The sequence below is a fragment of the Papio anubis genome, chromosome 6 (genome assembly GCF_008728515.1).
Source record: "Papio anubis isolate 15944 chromosome 6, Panubis1.0, whole genome shotgun sequence".
NCBI lineage: Eukaryota > Metazoa > Chordata > Mammalia > Primates > Cercopithecidae > Papio > Papio anubis.
In genome coordinates this window covers 15972783-15993626 of record NC_044981.1, presented here as the reverse complement: position 1 = coordinate 15993626, position 20844 = coordinate 15972783, and the positions used below count along the sequence as shown (strand labels likewise).

Here is a 20844-nt window from a genome sequence, read left to right as displayed (position 1 = left end):
CTCTCTGTGTACTTGGAACTCAATTAGGCTAATCTGCAGCTTCTCAGGTGATTACAAAAATCTATGATGCTGCCAGTTATTAAGCAGCTTCAAAGTCTATCTGTAATTACTCCCTTAGGGGCTGGTACACAGTGATTCCATAAACTCATGTTCTTACCACTGGTTTCTAGGCCCTTACATATGCATTACCGCCACATCTCTGATCAACTTGTTCTCTCTTTGGTTGCCGAATAGAGAGCATGTACCACTGGGAATAGACATTAACAGCCTGTACAATCATCTCCACAATGGAGTAAAGAAAAACCTGCAATGTATACACAATACACATATACACTCATTAAAGAAAATTTGCAAAATATAATCCAACCTCATGAATCAACAGAAATGACAGCAGATTCAGAGGAGCCTGAGACAGTCTTTCACACTACAGGGAAGCAGTTAACATTAAGGTTGTTCTTTTGCAGCCTATTCTGAAAATCAAATATATATCAAAAGTTAAGGCTTTAGCTTAAAACTCACACAGCAAATAAATCATAAAGTACGCCCGGAATTCATTTCTTTAACTTCTCCTGTTGTGGTTAGTGATTGTGGAGGTGGTCAGATGGGGATTAACCTCACCAAATATTTTGCAATATTTTTGCACAGTGAGGTGAACTAAGGATACAACTTTAATTTGGGTGTCAGAGTCCTTCGTGGACTTTATAAGCCCTTTAAAGTTGTCTAAATATCAGCATCATTTGCATGGGTACAAACTAGGATCAACTGTAGCAGGGGAAAGAACATTAGATTTCTTCCTGGTAGGCTTCTGAAAGTACTTATTGAATTTATGCATGTTGCAGCCTCCTAGTTTATATGCACTGAAGAGGGTGATGGGATGGGTGCAGGGGGATCGTGTACAACTGCCCATTTGTATGAGGCATTTGGAAATCCAGGACTGCCTCTTTTGTGTTTGTTCCCCTTTTTGTGGACACATAATTCATCTTTTGCATGTTGATGGAAATGAGAGTTTGGTGGCTGCTCCTGTATAATAGATAAGATGGTGATTGGCAGAAATAGAACAGTGGGGACTATAGGTCTCAGGAGAGGAGAAAATTGATGGGGAAAATAGGAAACCCTGAACCTAAGAAAAAAGGTATCAGAGGAAATGACAAATGCGGCCAAGACAAAAACCATAGTGGTATTACAGTAGTTAATAGATGTTTAAATAACCGATAGACTGGTATTTAGTTAAAGATAAAGCAGAGGAGTGTCTTCTGGAGCTTGAAGCTGGCTGGGGACCTAAAAGGGAAAAGAATTGAGAAGCAATAACTAAAAACGCAGGAGAGAAGCAGTAACTCAAAATGTAAGGGGCAGGAATATGTGTGGGGAGAGGGTAATTAGATTTGCACAAATTCTTTCAAGAAAATATCATCAGGAACTGGGAGCAAGAAAAGGTACTTAGTCAGCTGGAACCATCTGACCAGCATGAGCCAGACTTATAATGTATGTCTGGGTTACATGACGGAGCTGAGTGTTTCTCATCACAGTTTCTACCAAGGTGAGCATGAGTGAAGCTTGGCAGGACAGGAAATATGTGCTGGCCTGCACTGGTTTCTGGGATGTGATGAAGAATAGTGGAGTCCCCTGCCCATTAAGGACTCACAGAGTGGTAGGGCTGACATGTATAAGTAAATAACCACATTAGATGGTAAATACTACAATAAATTTGTATACAAAGGGTTATGCCAACCTCTTGAGGTACCAAGTACCTTTCTGATTTCTAGTACTCTTCCTCTTTCCAAAGAAGAAAAGACTGCATGTTAGACTTTTCCAATTAAAGGGAAACTCATCCAACTCACACTCTTCCTACTTACATTCATACTTTAGCGCTTTTCATTTGAAATTGTAGAATCAAAGAGCTCTTATTTTTTCAAAGGAGCTTTAGCCATTTGCTAATAAGCAGGAAAAGCTGGAAAAAAGAAACAGTATCGGTGGAGCTCCAGGACATCTTCATAACCCTACTGTTGGTAGTCAGCATTCAATCCACCCCCTTCTTTGTTGGCAGAGTTCCAAAGTTGCTTTGGAACCTGTTTCTCCTTGATGTGACTCAAAGGAGTCACCAACTCCAACCTAGCTCCAGCAGCCAATTTTTACCCATCTGAGTCAGCCATGATGGTCCTGGTCTTGCCCATGGCTTGTTTAGGACTGACCTTGCAGGCTATTGTGACCAAACAGTTCTGGCAGAAATTTGGCTGGGTGACTTCTGGGAAAGGTTTCCTCACTCTTAAGAGAGGCACACATAAAGACAGTTTCTTCTTCCTCTGGATGTGGTTGTGCTTGTTGTGATACACAGAGAGGCAGTAGCCACCTTCAACCACAGGGAGAGCCAGCAGGAGAACAAGGATGATACATGAAGGTTGGCAGAATAGAGCCTGGATCCTGGATTACATTTTTTGAACCAATGAATTTAGCAATTTTGGACATTTTCTTTTGTGTAGTACTAAATTTCCTTATACTTTAAGCCACTTTCAGTCGGTTTTGTTTCTTGCAGCCAAAAGCATTTGCCTGCAACACATGCTGTAAGCGTCTCTGAAGATTATTCTATTTCAGTAACGTCAAGAGCCTGGCGAGGCTGGATAGAGAGGCATGGCTGTTTCCTCCTCTTCCCACTCAAGATTATTCCCCTGGTTATTGAAAGTGGTTTTAGGTTTATTCTTATAGCTACTGACCCATGCCAAAGATTGTTGTCTATGCTTTTGTAGTAAAATTCTGGAAACAAGAACCAACTCTTTTGCACACCTTCTTCTCAGAGCCTTATTTCTCATTAAGCCCAACCCTTCACTTTCCATCTACCTGGAACTGCGAAACACAAAGGAGCCAGGGCTCCTATCTACTGTGCTCCTCCTATCGCCCGCTGGGGTCAAGGATGTCTCCCTCACGTCTCTCCCACAATATAGTACGAAGATAATGTGTCCAGAATCGGTGGGTTCTTGGTCTCACTGACTTCAAGAATGAAGCTGTGGACCCTCACAGTATGTGTTACAGTTCTTAAACACGGTGTATCCAGAGTTTGTTCCTTCTGGTGGGTTCGTGGTCTCACTGACTTCAGGAGTGAAGCTGCAGACCTTCGTGGTTTTACAGCTCTTAAAAGCAGCGTGTCTGGAGTTGTTTGTTCCTTCTGATGGGTTCGGGTCTCACTGCCCTCAGGACTGAAACCGCACACCTTCAAAGTAAGTGTTACAGTTCATAAGAGTAGCACATGCACAGTTGTTCGGTCTTCCCGTCTGGAGTTGTTCTTCCCTCCCGGTGGCTTCCTGGTCTTGCTGACTTCAGAAGTGAAGATGAAGACCTTTGTGATGAGTGTTACAGCTCTTAAAGGTGGCCCGGGCCCAAAAAATAAGCAACAGCAAGATTTATTGCAAAGGGCTAAACAACAAAGCTTCCACAGGGTGAAAAGAAACCAGACTGGGTTGCCGCTGCTGGTTTGGGCAGCCTGCGTTTATTCCCTTGTCTGACCCCGCCTTTCCCCACCACACACACACACACATCCTGCTGATTGGTTCATTTTACAGAGCTGATTGGCCCATTTTACAGACAGCTGATTGGTGCATTTACAAACCTTGAGCTAGACACAGAGTGCTGATTGGTGCATTTACAATCCTTTAGCTAGACACAAAAGTTCTCCAAGTCCCCACTAGAACAGGTAGACACAAGGCACTGATCAGTGGGTTTACAAACCTTGAGCTAGACACAGGGTGCTGATTGGTGCATATACAATCCTCCAGGTAGACATAAAAGTTCTTCAAGTCCTCACCTGACTCAGGAACCCAGCTGGCTTCACCTAGTGGATGCCATGCCAGGGACCGCAGGCGGAGTTGCCTGCCAGTCCCGTGCCGGGCGCCCGCACTCCTCAGCCCTTGGGTGGTTGATGGGACCAGGTGCCACGGAGCAGAGGGTGGCGCCAGTCAGGGAGGCTCGTGCCACGCGGGAGCCCATGGGGGTGTGGTGGGGCTGGGGCCCTGCCCTGCAGGGAAGCAGCTGTGGCCCGGTGAGAATTTGAGCGTGGCGCTGGTGGACTGTCAGTGATAGGGTACCCAGCGCACCCTCCACAGCTGCTAGCTCAGGTACTAAGCCCCTCACCACCCAGGGCAGCTGCGCAGGCCGGCACCTCTGAGTGCGGGGCCCACCTAGAGCGCGCCCACCAGGAACTCGCGCTGGCCCCCGAGCACCGTGCAGCCCAGGTTCCCACCTTCGCCTCCTCCTCCACACCTCCCCGCAAGCAGAGGGAGCCAGCTCCAGCCTCGGTCAGCCCAGAGAGGGGCTCCCACAGTGCAGCGGCGGGCTGAAGGGCTCCTCAAGCGCGGCTGGAGTGGATGCGGAGGCTGAGGAGGCGCTGAGAGCCAGCGAGGGCTGCTAACACGTTGTTACCTCTCAATAAGAGCACCCTTCCCCAGAGTCTACCAGCAGGCAGACCTCTCAGGGGAAGTACGTGCATATGCCTTAAAATCACATGAAAAACAGGGGACGGATGGGGGTATGTGGGGGAGACCGGACAGGGTGAGAATGAATGGAATCGAGAGTCAAGAAGGTTGTAAACAAAAGGCCAGAGTATGTGGGTTACGTTTCTACACTTTAATTCATATACATAGGTGGTTGAAATGATTAAACTGTATTAGGAAAAATGGACAATCTTTTCCTAATTTTAGAAACTGAAGGACTAACCAAATAAGAGAAAAACTTTTAATGGGGCCGTGTGTAGTGGTTCATTCCTGTATTTTCAGTACTTTGGGAGACTGCGGTGGGTAGATCACCTGAGGTCAGGAGTTCGAGACCAGCCTGGCCAACATGGCAAAGCCCATCTCTACTAAAAATACAAAAGTAAGCCAGGCATGGTGGCACATGACTATAATCCCAGCTATTTGGGAGGCTGAGGCAGAAGAACTGCTTGAACCCGGGAGGCAGAGGTTGCAGTGAGTCGAGATCCTGCAACTGCACTCCAACCTGGGCAATTGAGTGAGACTCTGTCTCCAAAAAAAAAAACTTTATAAGGTTGCATAAAAGTAATTCAAATTATAATAATTCAAGTAAAGAATATGTCATTTGTGCCTAATTACAGTGCCAAATTATAACAACTAGGCATAGGTTAAACATAGCATGCATTTTATTTGCTTTCCTGTGTCCCTGCCTTCCTAGGGTCACTCCAGATCACTGTCATCAGCTAATGTAGTACATGATATTGACTCACAACTTGACAGAGTTGAAGAGGCCACTGCCTATAATCTACCTACATGTTTCCTGGCATTTCTAGTGTTCCTTCATAATCTACTGTGGAACTTGTTTCAGTGTTCAATCCATATTACCTTTACAGATATGAAATTTCAACAATTTAATTTTTGTTATGCCTAATATTCTTTCCTACTGCTTCAAAGGATGCCCACTCTTTATTTGGCAATCACTTAAATGGCATTTCCTGAAGACCAGGCATTTTTTCCCCCATGTGCCTTGAAAATACAAATTCATGTCATCTTTATAACAGCCCTGTGAAATCGTGTGGCAGACATTATTGCCCATCCATGTGCCCTCAGTCCACTTCCCAATTACACCTGCAGTCACAGTGGACAGTTTGATATGAAATGACATTGAGGAACATGCGTGCCTAGGTAAACATGCCAGTTCCCTGTCCTCTGCAGTACTGTGAAGGTCCTCACATGATGGTGCCCCCATTGCCCTCGAGAATGACTGCTCCTTTACAGCCCCTTCAAGAGCTTCTCTCCCTCTGCTCTCACCCACCCTTATTCCTTCACTTGTACTTCCTGGTATCACCTCTCAAAAAATCACTTATATCTAAATCCTTTCTTCTGGGTCCACTTTGGGATGAACCCAAATTACAATACTAAGTTCTATTATAATCCTCGTTTTATAGATGAATAAAACTTCATCATATAGATCAAAGTATGTGCCTCATATAGATGAGGCATAGAGTGGTATAATAATTTGCTCAAGGTTATCCAGCTCATGGAGTAAGGATCTGAATTCAGGCTTCAGAGTTCATGTTCTTTGCTACCCCTATATTGGCCTCTAAAAATCATACTCTATAATTTGGTGAACACGTCCATCTTCCACCTACACAGATCATTCTCAATAATATAAATAGGGAGAGGAATTTGGCAAACTACAGCCCTCAGCCAAATCTGTCACGTGGCCTGTCTTCGTAAATAAAGTTTTATTAGACTACAGCCACATCCATTTGTTTCCACATAGTCTGTGGCTGCTTTTGCACTGCAATAGTAGAATTGAGTAGTTGTGATAGAGACCATGTGGCCTGCAAAACCTAAAATGTTTACTATCAGCCGGGCGCAGTGGCTCACGCCTGTAATCCCAGCACTTTGGGAGGCTGAGGTGGGCGGATGATGAGGTCAGGAGATTGAGACCATCCTGGCTAACACAGTGAAACCCCATCTTTACTAAAAATACAAAAAAATTAGCTGGGCATGATGGTGGGTGCCTGCAGTCCCAGCTCTTCAGGAGGCTGAGGCAGGAGAATCCCTTGAACTCAGGAGGCGGAGGTTGCAGTGAGCTGAGATCGCGCCTTCCATGCTCTGCCACAATATGGTACTAAGATATGGTACTAAGATTGTGCCACAGCACAGAGTGAGACTCCATCTCAAAAAAAGAAAAAAGTTTACTATCTGGCCCTTATTCACAAAACGTTTGCCAACTCATACTATTTCTCGGTAGGGCGTGATCTTTCCCAGCTGGAATCTATTTAAAAGATATCAGTGAGACTCCCAGAACATGGCTTGACTTTGGGTTGGGTAGCTTTGGGGATTCTGAATATCTGGTCAACAAGCATGTTTCTCTCTGTGTTACTCTAGCTGAGCCCAGGGATTGGTCAAACACCCAAATGCTGAGCCTATGGCTCGTTCTTCTCCTGGCCACCAATCAAATGGTCTGTGACTATTTCTCCTTTTCCCAACCTGATTATATTTCTAAGAGATAAGAGGTGTCCCTTTCCCACTAACAAATGTACAATACCAGCCATGCTTTAAAAAGTGGGTTAGGCCCGAAGGAAGCTTTTGCCAGAGATATAATCACATGGGAGAGGAACTTGACTAACTCTGTGAAGGCGAGAGAGATCTCATCTTATTTTAGATGATTCAATGGGAACATTTTGATTAGTTTGATAGAGTTGTTAGGTTACATGTTTGTTTGGGAGTTTCTGCACCTATGGCCACTTCTGCTGGGTCTACACCATGTGGTGTGAAAGCTTTGGGTTTCCACCTTTACACACAGGTATCAAAAGCACCTTTGCAGCCATTCACATTAAAGGCACCCATTGGCTGTCCCAGGCCATCAAAAAAATATTATTATGCACCATTTATACCAGTTTGCCAACTTGGATTTTTTTTTCTTTCTTACAAGAAACCATAGTGACACTGTAAATCATTGAGGGTGTTGATATCTTTTAAGACATACTTTGATAACATTCTGGAATATGCCATTTTATAAAGCAGGGAAAGGTGCCACTTGGAGTGTATCCAGGAGGCAGGAATGCCCTGCAAGGTCAACTTTTCCTTTTCAGCGATGTTCATAGTAACTGTTTATATATTCTAGACTTACAGACAAGGTCTTCAGATAATGTAATGAGTACTTGTTAATCAAAACTCCCATAACTCAAGAAGGTTTTTGCAGGTCAAATAGGTTGGAGTAAAAATATACATATATGTAACTCTTTACAATACCTGAGAACAAAATTCATCAAAATATGCTCCTGTCTTGCCCCAGTTCAACTACAATTTCATAGAGGTCTTTTAGGAAACTCTGTGCCTTCCAGTTGTCCCCCAAATATCTGGCAATTGTATGTGCCTTCTCAACTTTCAACCATAATAAACTGATGACAAAGAATCACCAGTTCAAACAAACAAATCGTTCATGGTGAGGTCTGTATTTAGTGGACTGTGTCTAAGAAAGAATGTGTTAATCTGAAGACCCAAAACTTGGTTATCATTTGATACAATGTTTCGGTTTATAACATTTTGTCATCTATTGCTTGAGCTTGCTGGGAATTGGTTGGAAGCAAATCTTCCTGAAGAACACACAATTGGTCAATCAAAGGACCCGAATGTCCCTCCTTTGGGGAAGTTTTGGTGGTAACCATGACTAAGACTAATGTCAATCATTGAGTGACAGGTTCTGGGAATCCTTACCCATCACCCTTCCCAGTGGGAGTGTATTCCTTCAGGAGCTGCCTGGAAGGTGCAAATGATATGCTAGTCACAAAGTTTTGGATTGTTTTGGACCTGCAGGAGAGCTGGTCACACAGGTGAGTCCTTGTGGGGACAGTAATTCTCCGTGTAGCGGTGGAGGAGAAAAGGGAAAGGAGAGGGAAGGAGTGTGACCAAATTACTGGGGCTTTTTCAAGCAAAACAAGGCCTCTTCTTCCTCATCATCCCTCCTGGATTCCAATTCAAAGGCCTGGGGCTCATGTGATCATGTGACTGCAATTCTTTTTTTTTTTTTTTTTTTTGACACCTGTATGGGTGTGTGTTCTTTTTTTTTTTTTTCTTTTGAGACAGAGTCTCACTCTGTTGCCCAGGCTGGAGTGCAGTGGTGCGATCTCGGCTTACCACAACCCCTGCCTCCCAGATTCAAGCAATTCTCCTGCCTCAGCCTCCCAAGTAGCTGGGACTGCAGGCATGTGCCACCATGCCCAGCTAATTTTTGTAGTTTTAGTAGAGACAGGGTTTCACTATGTTGGCCAGTCTGGTCTCAAACTCCTAACCTCATGATCTGCCCGCCTCGGCCTCCCAAAGTGCTGGGATTACAGGCATGAGCCACTATGCATGGCCATGTGACTGCAGTTCTACTGCTCTTCACCATGTCCTGCTCAGTCTAGAACACGCTGTACAGACCTGGGCGTGGCTGCTCTTTCTGGGGGATGCTGGCAGTCCATGGCTGGAGCTTGTCAATCATCTGCAAGAACTGAAATCCCTCAGGTATCCAAGGGACTTACTGGGCCCAAGTATCAAAAAGACAGGATTTACACACCAGCTTTCCTTCCTCCATTTGTATTCCGACCCCACAGAGGCTTCCCCAGTGACCCTCTTCTTATATTTTCTCAGCTTTGCTTTCTGCCCTAGTTCTTCCAGCTCTTCCCCTTGTTACATTATTCATGGCTTTTATTTCTCACTTAGTAATTTATTTTAATTTTTTTCGTGTTTTTATGCTCACTTAACCCAGGTCCTTATCTTGAAAAATGACTACTCTGGAGTGACCAGAGAAGGAAGAAGTAGTAAGCTATTAGTCCTTTCTAAAGCAAGAGAATTCCAAGATTATTGCATTAAAAATTTTTTTCAACAGCTGCAACAGAGTTTGCCCTTAAACAGTGGTTCTTAACCTGGGCTACACATTGGAACCATTTGGGCAGTTTTGGAAAAAAAATCCCGTTGCCTGGGTCTCCCCTCCAGAGATTCTGTTTTAATTGGCCCGAGGTAAGACTTGGGCCCCGGGAGTTTTAAAAGCTGCCCGGGTGATTCTAATGTGCAGCCAGGGTGGTGTGTCCTTCCCACAGACAATGCTGCAGAAGCGAGGCTGCCTCAGAAGTTCAGACCCCCTCCCCCTCCTCTTTCTGCACAATGATCGTCCTTGCAGATTTCCTCATAAGTGAGAGAAGCGGGGCTCATGTCCTTGCCCCACCACTGCGTTACCCTGGGTCAGGGCCTTTATCCTTGTGAGTCTCAGTTTCTTCCTCAGTAAGAGTAACAAACTCAACCCTGATGAGGTTGCAAGCTGGACCCACCCACGATGCTGCAGGTTAGAACTCCTGGTCAGCAGTGCACAGGGTCAGGATGAGAGGAGAAATGGAAGAAAACTGAACCAATTAATGGTGCCTGTGGCCACGCGGAGACCCTGTTTCTACCACCAATATGCCCCTGATGTCGGCACTGAAGAGAAGATACCTTTTAGGACCCCAGACTGACTCTTTCCAGCTTCCAGCTCTCAGAACCTCTGTGATTCACATCTGTGGGCACCAGGTAAGTTCAGAAGGCCTTCCTTGACCACCAACATGTACATCAGCAAAGTTTTCGACTCCGTCACACAGGCCTTGAGGTGGTCCAGCTGAATTCTTTCCTCCCCTGGTCATGACATGCACTACAGAATTGGAGGGAAACCGGCATGTGCCAGGGAAGCCAGCTAGGGAGGGGACAGAAACTCCCCTTTCTTCCCTGCTTAGGGGCCTTCAGGTAAGTGCCCTTCCGCCATGAAGCAGAGGGTCGATGAACACGGACAAGGCACTAATGCAGATTTCCTATAAAGACCTTCATTAGAGAAAACAGAGCCGGATCTTCTAACCAGACCCCAGCGATGTCTCCCCTTGCAGTAAGATGATGCTTTGCTTTACACAGATCCTTTGCCAAGAAGCAGATGTGTTTAATATAAAAGAAAGAAGAGAAGAGGAGAGAGAAGACATTGTCATGCATGAATTTACCGTTCCGTGACACTCAAAACTCATTTCCTCTCAGGGCATTTGTCCTTGCTTTTCTCCTCCTGGGATACTCGTAGTTCACTCCTTCTGTGCTCAAGTATCATCTCCTTACTACTCCCCTGTCCCTTCTTATCCCCTCGCTCTGCTATTTTTCTTTGTCACAATGACCACTACCACTACTTACCATAATATTATTTATTTATCTGTTACTTGCTTACTAGACCCTGAGCACCATGAGGATTTTACTTATCTTGTTTATAGCTCTGCTCCGGTGCCTGGCAAAAAATACAAGTAAAGAGCATGAATGAATGAACAAGCGTGTGCATGAAACCTTGGGAGGCAGAGCATCTGCTTTCGCGGGTCCCACACAACACGGCTCCTGCGCCACTGACAGCGCCCTTGCTCCCTGAATGGGCTGTGTCCTTCTCCATAGGATTTACCACCTTCTGACTGACTTTGTTATTTGTTTACTTCCTATCTTCCCCGCTGGAATGTAAACTCCACAAAGGAAGGGACTTTTGTTTTCATTTTTACTAGCCTTTGCTTTATTCCCAAAGTCAGGATGGCACCTGGCAATGTAGTGGGAATTTAATAAATATCTTTTGTCAAAGAAACGATTACCTCACTCAGGAGAAGGTGACGCCAATCAATCTCTGGCAAAAGTGGTGTTTTTCAAGTGCCTCCTTTGTCATCAGCCCCCGGTTTTCTTTTGTTTTTTTTGTTTTTTTTTTTTTTACCTCTTTATTCTTCTTGAGAACACTGCCTCCATCCATAGTTCCCAGTGGCTGTTAACCCCTCCCTCTCTTCCCAACCACATGCAGCAGGTCTCCACGTCAGTCTTTGACAACACCTCTGCGTTCCCTCTGTACTTTGCTCTTGCTGTTTCATCTTTGAATGCTTTTCTTTCCCCATCCACTAAAAGTCTCCTTATCCCTCTGAGCCAGCTTTTTCCCGGAGCCTTTTCCTGACCCCCAGCCAGAAGTGCACTTTTCCTTCTCTGAATCTACAGGACTTGGTACCTCTCAAGTGGTACCTAGGACACCTTAGAAGACATGATCAGATCTTTGGAGATTATGTCAGTTACACTGTAACCCAAAACTGTAACCCTAAGACAAGAAGGGGCAGGCTCAGTGGCAGGGAGTTAGCTGCCAGCTTACTCTCATGCGCACACAAGAACCTTCAGGCATCACCAACATCTTTCCACCTACATCGCGGAGGCCATTTCAGACTGGGCCGCACTGCCTCATCTATCCTGAAGCTTTGGAAAATCCCACTGGCTGGCTACGTGCAGGGATAGAAGCAGAAGATCCCAGAACTTCCCCAAACTGCGGCTCCCACTTCTCTCCCTCCAGCCCCTAACCTCTACCCCAGCCTCTCAATCCCTGGAGGAAGGTCTCAGGACCAGAGGACTTTGGTTTTCTCTTTCAGACTCCTCCAACCTTCTTTCCCTCCTCCAGAAGCCCAAATTCTGGCACTCTCTCACAACCTGCAGACAACTCTATGAGCAAGCATCCTCCCTCCTCTACTCATCGGATTAGTATTTCAACACTTCATTTCCTGGTAGCCAACAGCTTACATTGTGAACTGTAGATTTCTACAGATTCAAAAGCCTAAGCCTTCTGAAGACAGAGTTGCCCACTTAAAACTGACTGTGGAATTAGGGGTCTCTAATATGAGTTATTTCAACACCTCCCTGATGCTTTTTCTCCCCTGCCTCTCCATCTGCAATTTTTGCAGGAAGCGTGATGCAGTCAAGAATGTGGGTGGTGAACCTGGGAGGTGGAGCTTGCAGTGAGCTGAGATCGCGCCACTGCACTCCAGCCTGGGTGACAGAGTGAGACTCCATCTCAAAAAAAAAAAAAGAATGTGAGTGGACATTTCTATCTTTTCAAGAAAACTGTTATTGGGAGTGGGAACTAGTGATGAGTGACAAGATTTTGGATTTTGATAGGTGAAATGTTTTCAGACTTAAAGATTATTCAGGTCAAGCAGACTTCCTTTATGCTTCTTCAGAGGCAAATTTAATGTCTCTATATTGTTATTTCTACTTTTTATGCCCTAGCCAGTTTTTACCCTTATATGTAGTCTCTCACCCACTCACAAGTTGCATTCTCAGGGGGCATATTTTTCAGAGAAACAACAGTAATAAGATTTGTGTGCTATCCTGTAATATCCCATTTTGCTAATATAACTAAATTCAATATTATTCATGTATTCACGAATTCACTTATTCATTCATTCACTTAATAAATATGCATTGAGCCAGTGCAATGGCTCATGTCTATCATCCCAGTACTTTGGGAGGCTGAGGTGGGAAGTTCCCTTGAGGCCTGGAGTTCAAGTCTAGCCTGGGCAGCATAGCAAGACCCTGTCTTTACAGAATAATAATAATAAGAAGAAGCCAGGTGTGACAGTACACATCTGTAGTCTCAGCTACTCGGGAGGCTGAGGCAAGAGGATTTCTCAAGCCCAGGAGGTCAAGGCTGCCGTGAGCTATGATGGTGCCACTTCACTCCAGCCAGGGCAACAGAGTGAGACACTGTCTCTAAATATATATATATATATGTATGTATACACATACACACATACATACATACACATACATACATACACACACGTGTGCATTGAGCAACAACTATATGTCAAGCACCGTGCTGGACAGTGGGGTCCAATGGTGAGCAAGAGGGACACAGGTCCTGCTGTCATGGATCTTACATGGAGGTGAAGGGAGCCAGATAATAATGACCTGCAATAAACATACAATTATAGACTAGAATAGATGCCCTAACTTGAGGGAGTCTACTTTAGACAAGACAGTCAGGGGAAAAAAATCTTGATTTTTGAGCTAAGAAAAAAAAAAGAGCTGAGTTCAAGGAGCCTTCCAGGCAGAAGGTACAGCAGATACAAAGGCCCCAATGCAAAAGATGACTCATGTGTTGGACAAACAGAAAGAGGCCAGTGTGACAGAAGCTTGGTGAGCTGGCTGCCCTGGGAAGAGGGGTCTGCAATTGCCTTCTGGTTTCCAGGCACATGAGAAGCCTTCCCGTTTTCAACACAACTCCCTGACTTGCTTGAATGGGTGGTATATTCATTAATTCCAGAATGCCTGTACTTCAGATATTCCAAGCATTAATATGAACCCCTCCTGGTTAAAAAAAAAAAAAAAAAAAAAAAATTTTGCTCAGGGAGGCTAAAATTCTTTGCCTCATGAAACCTTCTTACAGCCAAAGTCACATTTTTCTCAACATGGGAGACTCGAGTTTCTTGCTGGTACATTATTGGGGTCCACAAAGTACAAAGTAGGATCTGAATTGATAACAAACACAGCTGCTGTCCTTGGATCATACAGACTCTAAATGTGGTCTTGGAGGAGTAATGAGCGTGTTCTGAAACGTGGTCTTGCCCTTCACATAATCACCAGTACAACAGCGATGCCACATGCTGTATTCAGAGATAACCGTATTTTTCTGTCTTTTATATCTCTTGAATCTTTTGTCATGCAACAAAAGCAACATAAAATTTGGCTCACCACTACTTTCCTGTATTTCAGATTAGTAAGAGATAATTCATTGGCATAGTCCCTGGCAAATGCTCAGTTAACATTAGTTGTAGTCATTATCAGACAAAAAGGACAAATCACAACTTAACTCTGAAGATTTTAGGTGCTCAAAGGACAAAGCCCTCTTAAATTTACCCAAGTGAAATCTTCAATCATTTTTCTTTGAGAAGGAAACTACAACCTTCAAATTGTGCGTAAGCACATTTCCTTTTGAAGCTCAAAATAATCCTGTATTTTCAAAACAAAGCAATTAGGCCTCCATCATTAAATGTGGCTTTGTTTACTTGTGTGGTTTCCTTTCATTCTTGTAGGTCAAATGTTATTATCATCATAGTTGACTCAACCTTTTTTAAAGCTTAATTCGGTTTTAAAAACCTAATCTGTTCCATTCCAGATCTTTCTCAACAAAAGTCTCAACCTCACTCACGGTGGAAAGTTTGTAGGCTTAACAAACCTTTTGTTTGGTGGAAGGAAAAACAAAAATACCACGCCCACCTCTGAGGTCTGGCTCAGAGGAAAACTGCTCTGCCCTGCTTCCTCTCTGACCGCTTGTGTGTAACAGGGATGTGGCATGAGTCGACATTAGCGTGCTCTGTGCTAAGATGCATCAGATGTCGTGGGGTCCTTGGGAGTCTTGGACTAGAGGCTGCAGATAGGATGTGGGGATAAGCAATGTAATGAACCCACGAATCTTCAGTCATGCAATAAGCTGTTATACCACAAAGAACTATGACCTAGGAGGTGAAACATACCACGAGGTGTTTAGCGAGATTGAGAATCTTGTTGTCATGTTATGTTCATGTCGTGTTTGGAACAGGAGAGAAAGGGCAGGGTAAGTGTCCCCTTATGAAGGCCAGAATTGTGTGGGGCTTTCATCATATCAGATGGTGATTATGTGTGTACCCAGTTATCTCCCTCCAGAGCCCACTGGAGGAAAAGTCTTATGTTATTCATCCTGTGTCTCCAGAGTTTATCACAGTGTCTGTGCTCAAGAAATACATGTCCAGTGAATGAATTTTATTATTATCATTGTTATTATTATTATTTGAGACAGAGTCTCGTTGTCACCCAGGCTGGAGTTCAGTGGAGCGATCTTGGCTCACTGCAGCCTCCGCCTTCTGGGCTCAAGCCCAGCCTCCTGCCTCAGCCTCCCAAGTAGCTGGGATTACAGGCATGTGCCACCATGCCTGACTAATTTTTGTATTTTTAGTAAAGACAGGGCTTCACCATGTTGGCCAGGCTAGTCTTGAACTCCTGACCTCAGGTGATTTCCCTACCTCCACCTCCCAGAGTGCTGGGATTACAGGCATGAGCCACTAAGCCCGGCCTGAATGAATTTAACTTCTAAAACACTTTCATATATTAGCACCAGCCTGGTTGTCTTCCACAGAACTGAATCAGTAGCTTAGTGAGAGTGAACTCTCAAATATAGATGTCTCTGTTTACTGTGACAAAGACAAAAAATGCATTCACAGCAAAGTCTGCCAAGCAGGGTAGAGGACACACCATCCATACTCTTAAATGCAACGACTTGCAATTCAGTATAACCACCTAACATCCGGCCTTCTCAGCATTTTTCACACCATGACATATGCAGCAAATGAAATCTGTACAGCAAACTGGGATAAACCACTAAGGCTGCTCTTGGCAGGAGGAGACTGCCCTGAGGGCTCCAGGTGCCCCAAGCCCCACCGGCCTCTAGGGAAATTACACTGGGATGGACACCCACTCCAACGCTTCTAGCAAGCCTGTGGCCTGGAATAGCATAGTGGCCAGGATGCTCAGTTGAACTTGTAAAAATGAGCCAGCTGTGACTCCTGAACATAAAATCCAAGATCCTGGTACAATGTATTTCTATACTACTGGCACCATCTCTTGCCCAGTCACTTAATAAAGATAACCAGTAGGTGGACAAGTGCCTTCGGTTCAGGGCCTAGAAGGGCTGGGCATGGCTGGCTAGCTGGGAAATGTAGGTTGCACAAAAAATCCCTAAAGATACTCACACTACTTTATAGTTGTATTAATGCTTTATGGTTTATAAAAAGCTTTTATTGTATTATACGTCAATTGATAATAAAATATAATCTGGAACAGGCAGAGTGAAAAACAAAAAATAAAAAGACTCATATCCATTCCTCTTAAAGTGTCAGATGTTCACCAGAAGGAAGATATTTTTAGTTTACAAATAAAAAATTTTCACAAACTTGGACCCAACTTTCCAATCACTAACAGAGATAAGGGGTATGAGAAATGGACATATGGCTGCAGTAAGAAGTCACAGCCAGGCAAAGAGAGAAGATGCAGACAAACACGCAGAAATCTGGGAGGCAAGCACCTGTGGTCCCAGTCACTTGAGAGGCTGAGGCAGGAGAATCACTTGAGCCCAGGAGGTGGAGGCTGTAGTGAGCTATGATCGCACTGTTGCACTCCAGACTGGACAACAGAGTGAGACCCTGTCTCCAAAAAAAGAGAAAAGAAAAAATAGAAACAGCTCCATGTACTTAAGCTGATATTGAGAACATTGTTGTATTAACACAGGACTCTAGAATAATAGATATTAATATGAATGAATTGAGACCTTGTAGTAATCTGTTTTGCATTGCTTTAAAGGAATACCAGAGACTGGGTAATTTATAAAGGAAAGAGGTTTATTTGGCCCACAGTCCTGCAGGCTCTACAAGCGTGGCACCAGTATCTTGCTGCGCTTCTGGTGAAGGCCTCAGGAAGGTTGTCCTGCTGGAAGGTGAAGGGGAGCCAGCATGTCACATGGCGAGAGAGGGAGCAAGAGATAGGGGAGGAGTTCCCGGTTCTTTTAAACAGCCGGATCTGGCGTGAATTACTAGCGTGAGAACTCACTCATTATTGCAAGGACAGCACCAAGCTATATCATGAGGGATCTGCCCCTGTCACTCAGACACCTCCCACTAAGCCCATCTCTCACACTGGAGGTCACATTTCAACATAAGATTTGGAGGAGCACACGTGCAAACCATATGAGGAAGAGGTTAGATTGTGTTCTTCATACTATGTTTAAGAATGCTTGGAAGCACGGGGTGCATTTTAGAGAGCTTTCCATTTGAAGTCTTTTAAAAAATCATTTCTTGAAGATAGAAACCCTGAGCCACATAGAAAAGTCAGCAATCAGCTCCTTTCTAAAGAGCTCCAGATAATCAAAATTTTGTAGTATATGGTTTTATTTTTCACTGTATTTGTTTAGTAGAGTTTTATGTTCTGTTTATCTTAATAGCCAATATAGAACATGATTTCTATTTTTCCTCTATTTTTGTATAAATGCTCTACATTTAATTGCTATTTATTTAAATAAACCTTGATTGACTATGAATGGCCCTTAACTAGATATTTTTAAAGTCTTCTCACCCCTGTTCCAGATAATGAAACCACAGTATCCTACCTATTTTTAGCATCCATTGGGAACTTAGCAACAGTTCTCAGGTCTTCGTCTAACATAATTCAATACTTACCATAGAAAGAGTGGGCTCTTGTATGTCAGTTAGATTTCCTATTGCTTGGATACACTTATCCAACTGACAAAATAACTTTTCCCTTTGAGAAAATCAAGTTTTCCCAGTATTCCTACTAAACAGATGTGAAATATTCAGATCTGTTAAAAATAAAGAGCAACGTATGAGTATACAGTTTTGTAGGCTTCAAAATGCGGCACTGGTTACAGAAGACGTTCAGCAAATTCTATTCAAACATTCCAATACAAGCTGGATGTGAAGAAATGCTCAGACATTCTTCACTCCAGAAAAGGTATCAAGAAAGGGAAGAACCAGGAGGCAGTGGCTCACTCCTGTAATCCCAGCACTTTGGGAGGCCGAGGAGGGAGGATCGCTTGAGTCTAGGAGTTCAAGACCAGCCTGGCCATCATAATAAGATGCTGTCTCTACAAAAAATAAAAAAGAAGATGCAGGCAAACACACAGAAATCTGGGACTCATAAGGAGGTGACTACCTGTCATTCTAGCTACTCAGGAGGCTGAGGCAGGAGGATCACTTGAGACCAAGAGTTCAAGGCTACAGTGAGCTACGATCATGCCACTGCACTCCAGCCTAGATGACAGAGTGAGACCCTGTTTCAAAAAGAAAGAAAGGGAAGAGATGCTAATGAGCACCCACGGGGTGCCAGGCACAGAGATTGATATTGATTCCTAAACATTTGTGTGTGGAAAGTGAATATCCAAGTTATACGTGTGAGAAAGTCAAAATTAAGAAAAGTGATATAATGAGCCAAAACTTGACAACCAGAAGATGGACGGAATCATTCCCAATGAAGTGACCAGAGACAGGAACCCAACAAACCCAGGGGAGACCATCTGGTCACCTCCACTGAAGGCATTCACGGATAGCTTCATTTTCATGGCTAAAGAATGAAATTCAATGAAGGGAGGAGGTGATAAAACACACATGTAAGGGCACCACTGCTAAGACTCTCCATCCAGTACTTTGCCCGTAGTTATCCTAGAACAATGGCACCCAGCTTCCCCAGAGAATGTCATGAAGTGGGAGGCAGAATAAAATTGTAAGAGCCTCTGGGAGCTGCTGAGCAGAGAAGCAACTTGAAGAACAACCAGTGAGATTTTAGGGTTTGCTGGGAGATAGTGAAGGTCTAGCAGTGAGAGACCTCTTCTCTCGGGCAGTCCTTGATAAGTCAACTATTTCCTCCTTAGAGGATCCTTGTTTCATTAGGTTTTTATGCAATTGTTTATTTGTAAATATGAATAATACCTGACTGAATAGTGTTTGACCCTATCAGAAATAATAGCATCTTCCTTTTACTATTTCATTCAGGTAGATGTAAAGCCCAGTGTTTTTTAATAAGCTGGAGGATATACAATTCTGTAGCAAATTCAAATTTCTCATGCTCTTAACTCAGGACTGCCAAATATGGGGCATTCTTTGTTTTGTCCTGAATTTAGTGTTTGTCTTGAGCCTGTATGTTTTCTGATAGCAGAAATGACTCGATCTGATTAATTCAGTATTCTTAGCCCTTTTAGCTTTAAACTCTGTCCATTCAGAACTTGTTCCTCCCACTCCTCGGGGTGCCATCTAAATTCTGAGACGTTGATGAAAAATCAAGGCAGTGTGGGCTTGTGTAAATGCCATCATGTGCTAGTCCACCCACATTTGCTGACTGTGATGTGTCCCTTTGCCACACTGCACTGTGCTTAAACACTCTGTCAACCTCTTGCCTTTACCAATCTCTAGGACCCTTGAGAAAACACTGCTGCTCTTGTTCCTATAGGGGAGGGGAAACCTGTTTCCTTTATCCTCTTATGTTCAGTGACTTGGGCCCTGTGAATTAAACTGACAAAAGATAGATTAACAGAAGAAAAGCATACATATTTAGTTTGAGGTTAGTATTTTAATTTTTGTTATATGTGCATAGCAGTCTCACAGAAAAGACAGTGAAAACCCAAAGAAGCTGTGAGGCCTCAGAGCTTATAGACCATTTTAACAAAGAGCAATACATTTGTGGAGAAGTGACAAGACAAAGGGAGAGGTTTTGGGCTTCTAGGGGTGACAAATTGTGGGAAGGCAACCATATGAGAAGAAACAAATGGAAGATCTGTTCTGTTCAGTAAGGTTTGTTTCTGCAGATCTGAGCTGGCACCATCCCCCATGATAAGAGTTCTCTTTCTTTATGGGAGAGGAGAGTGGCGACACCCTGATAGAGGGAAATTTATACTCTGCTTTTAGGCAGAAAGGGGAAGGGTAGGGAGCTTTTCCTGCATCTGCCGTTTTTCATTTGCCTTCAACTCAAAATAATCCTTATGCCAATGTGGCATATTTTTGGGTGGCTTATTCTGATCTCCATCAGCACAATTGGTGGTTTGCATAGGGTTCATGTAATACCACCTCGAACCTGTCTCCCATGCTGTCATCTCTTCTTTTGTTGCCTATATCACCGTGGAGCAGGAGACATTAGGGGTTCTTAGTTCCACTCAGAGCCCCAAGGGAAATTCAGAGCATGAAATCCCCAAACCAGTCTGGGTCTTCCCCTACACCCTTCCTTCCAGACTGAGCCTGAGGCAGCAGGATACAGATCCCCATCACTGCCCTTCTGTCTTATTCTCTTCCCTGACTCTTCTTCCTGTCCCCAGATAGACTCAAAACTTTTGGGCTGAGAAAATTGGCTCTTATATCCTTATGATCAAGCATTTTCCCCGAATCTGTCACTTATGGCAGAAATATTTGCTTTTGATACCCAAGAGCCAGGCCTTGAGACACAAAATCCCTTTCTGACAACTCATTATATCTTCTGGGAGTTTGAAAGTTTCTATTGAACCTCAAAAGTGAAAAAGTGATATTCTGAATCTAAGTTGTTCTGTTATGGCCTTCCTTCATTGAAGCAATAAGTCCAGGCTCCCTGAAAATATGACCCTTGATAATCCTGGAAAGAGACAAGTGAGGTTTTCCCATAAATAACTCAGCACAAAATGCTATGCCTGAATCCAGCCTCTCATGCATCTGAGCCTCTGGGGCTGCTGAGGCCTCTAGGTGCTGGCTCCAGCTTTCTCAGTCTCCCCCCACCCCAAAGCTGGCACCCAAGCTTGGACTTTTAGCAGTCATTGTGTCACAAGGGTGGAGAAGACATCTCTCTGCTTCATATTATGTCCAATTATTACCCAGCCTGACCATGCTTCTCTTCAAAATGCTGAGATCAGGAGCTGACATCCTCCAGGGAACATGTCCCCCCACAAGGTCCAGCCAGCACCACGCCAGGCCATAGAGGCCTCCATATCCCTCTGCCTGATAACTTCATTATATGACTTCTTCTACACCAACAGGTAACACCT

General features: G+C 44.0%; 1 long non-coding RNA gene across 1 annotated transcript; it reads right to left on the bottom strand.

Moving 5' to 3' along the window:
- Window positions 1-1175: 1175 nt before the first annotated feature.
- On the bottom strand, window positions 1176-3035 carry LOC103883494. Its single transcript, XR_645727.4, has 2 exons — window positions 1854-3035; window positions 1176-1278 (listed from the first exon to the last, which is right to left on the bottom strand). It is a non-coding gene; the product is annotated as an uncharacterized LOC103883494 (long non-coding RNA).
- Between the last annotated feature and the right edge of the window lie 17809 nt (window positions 3036-20844).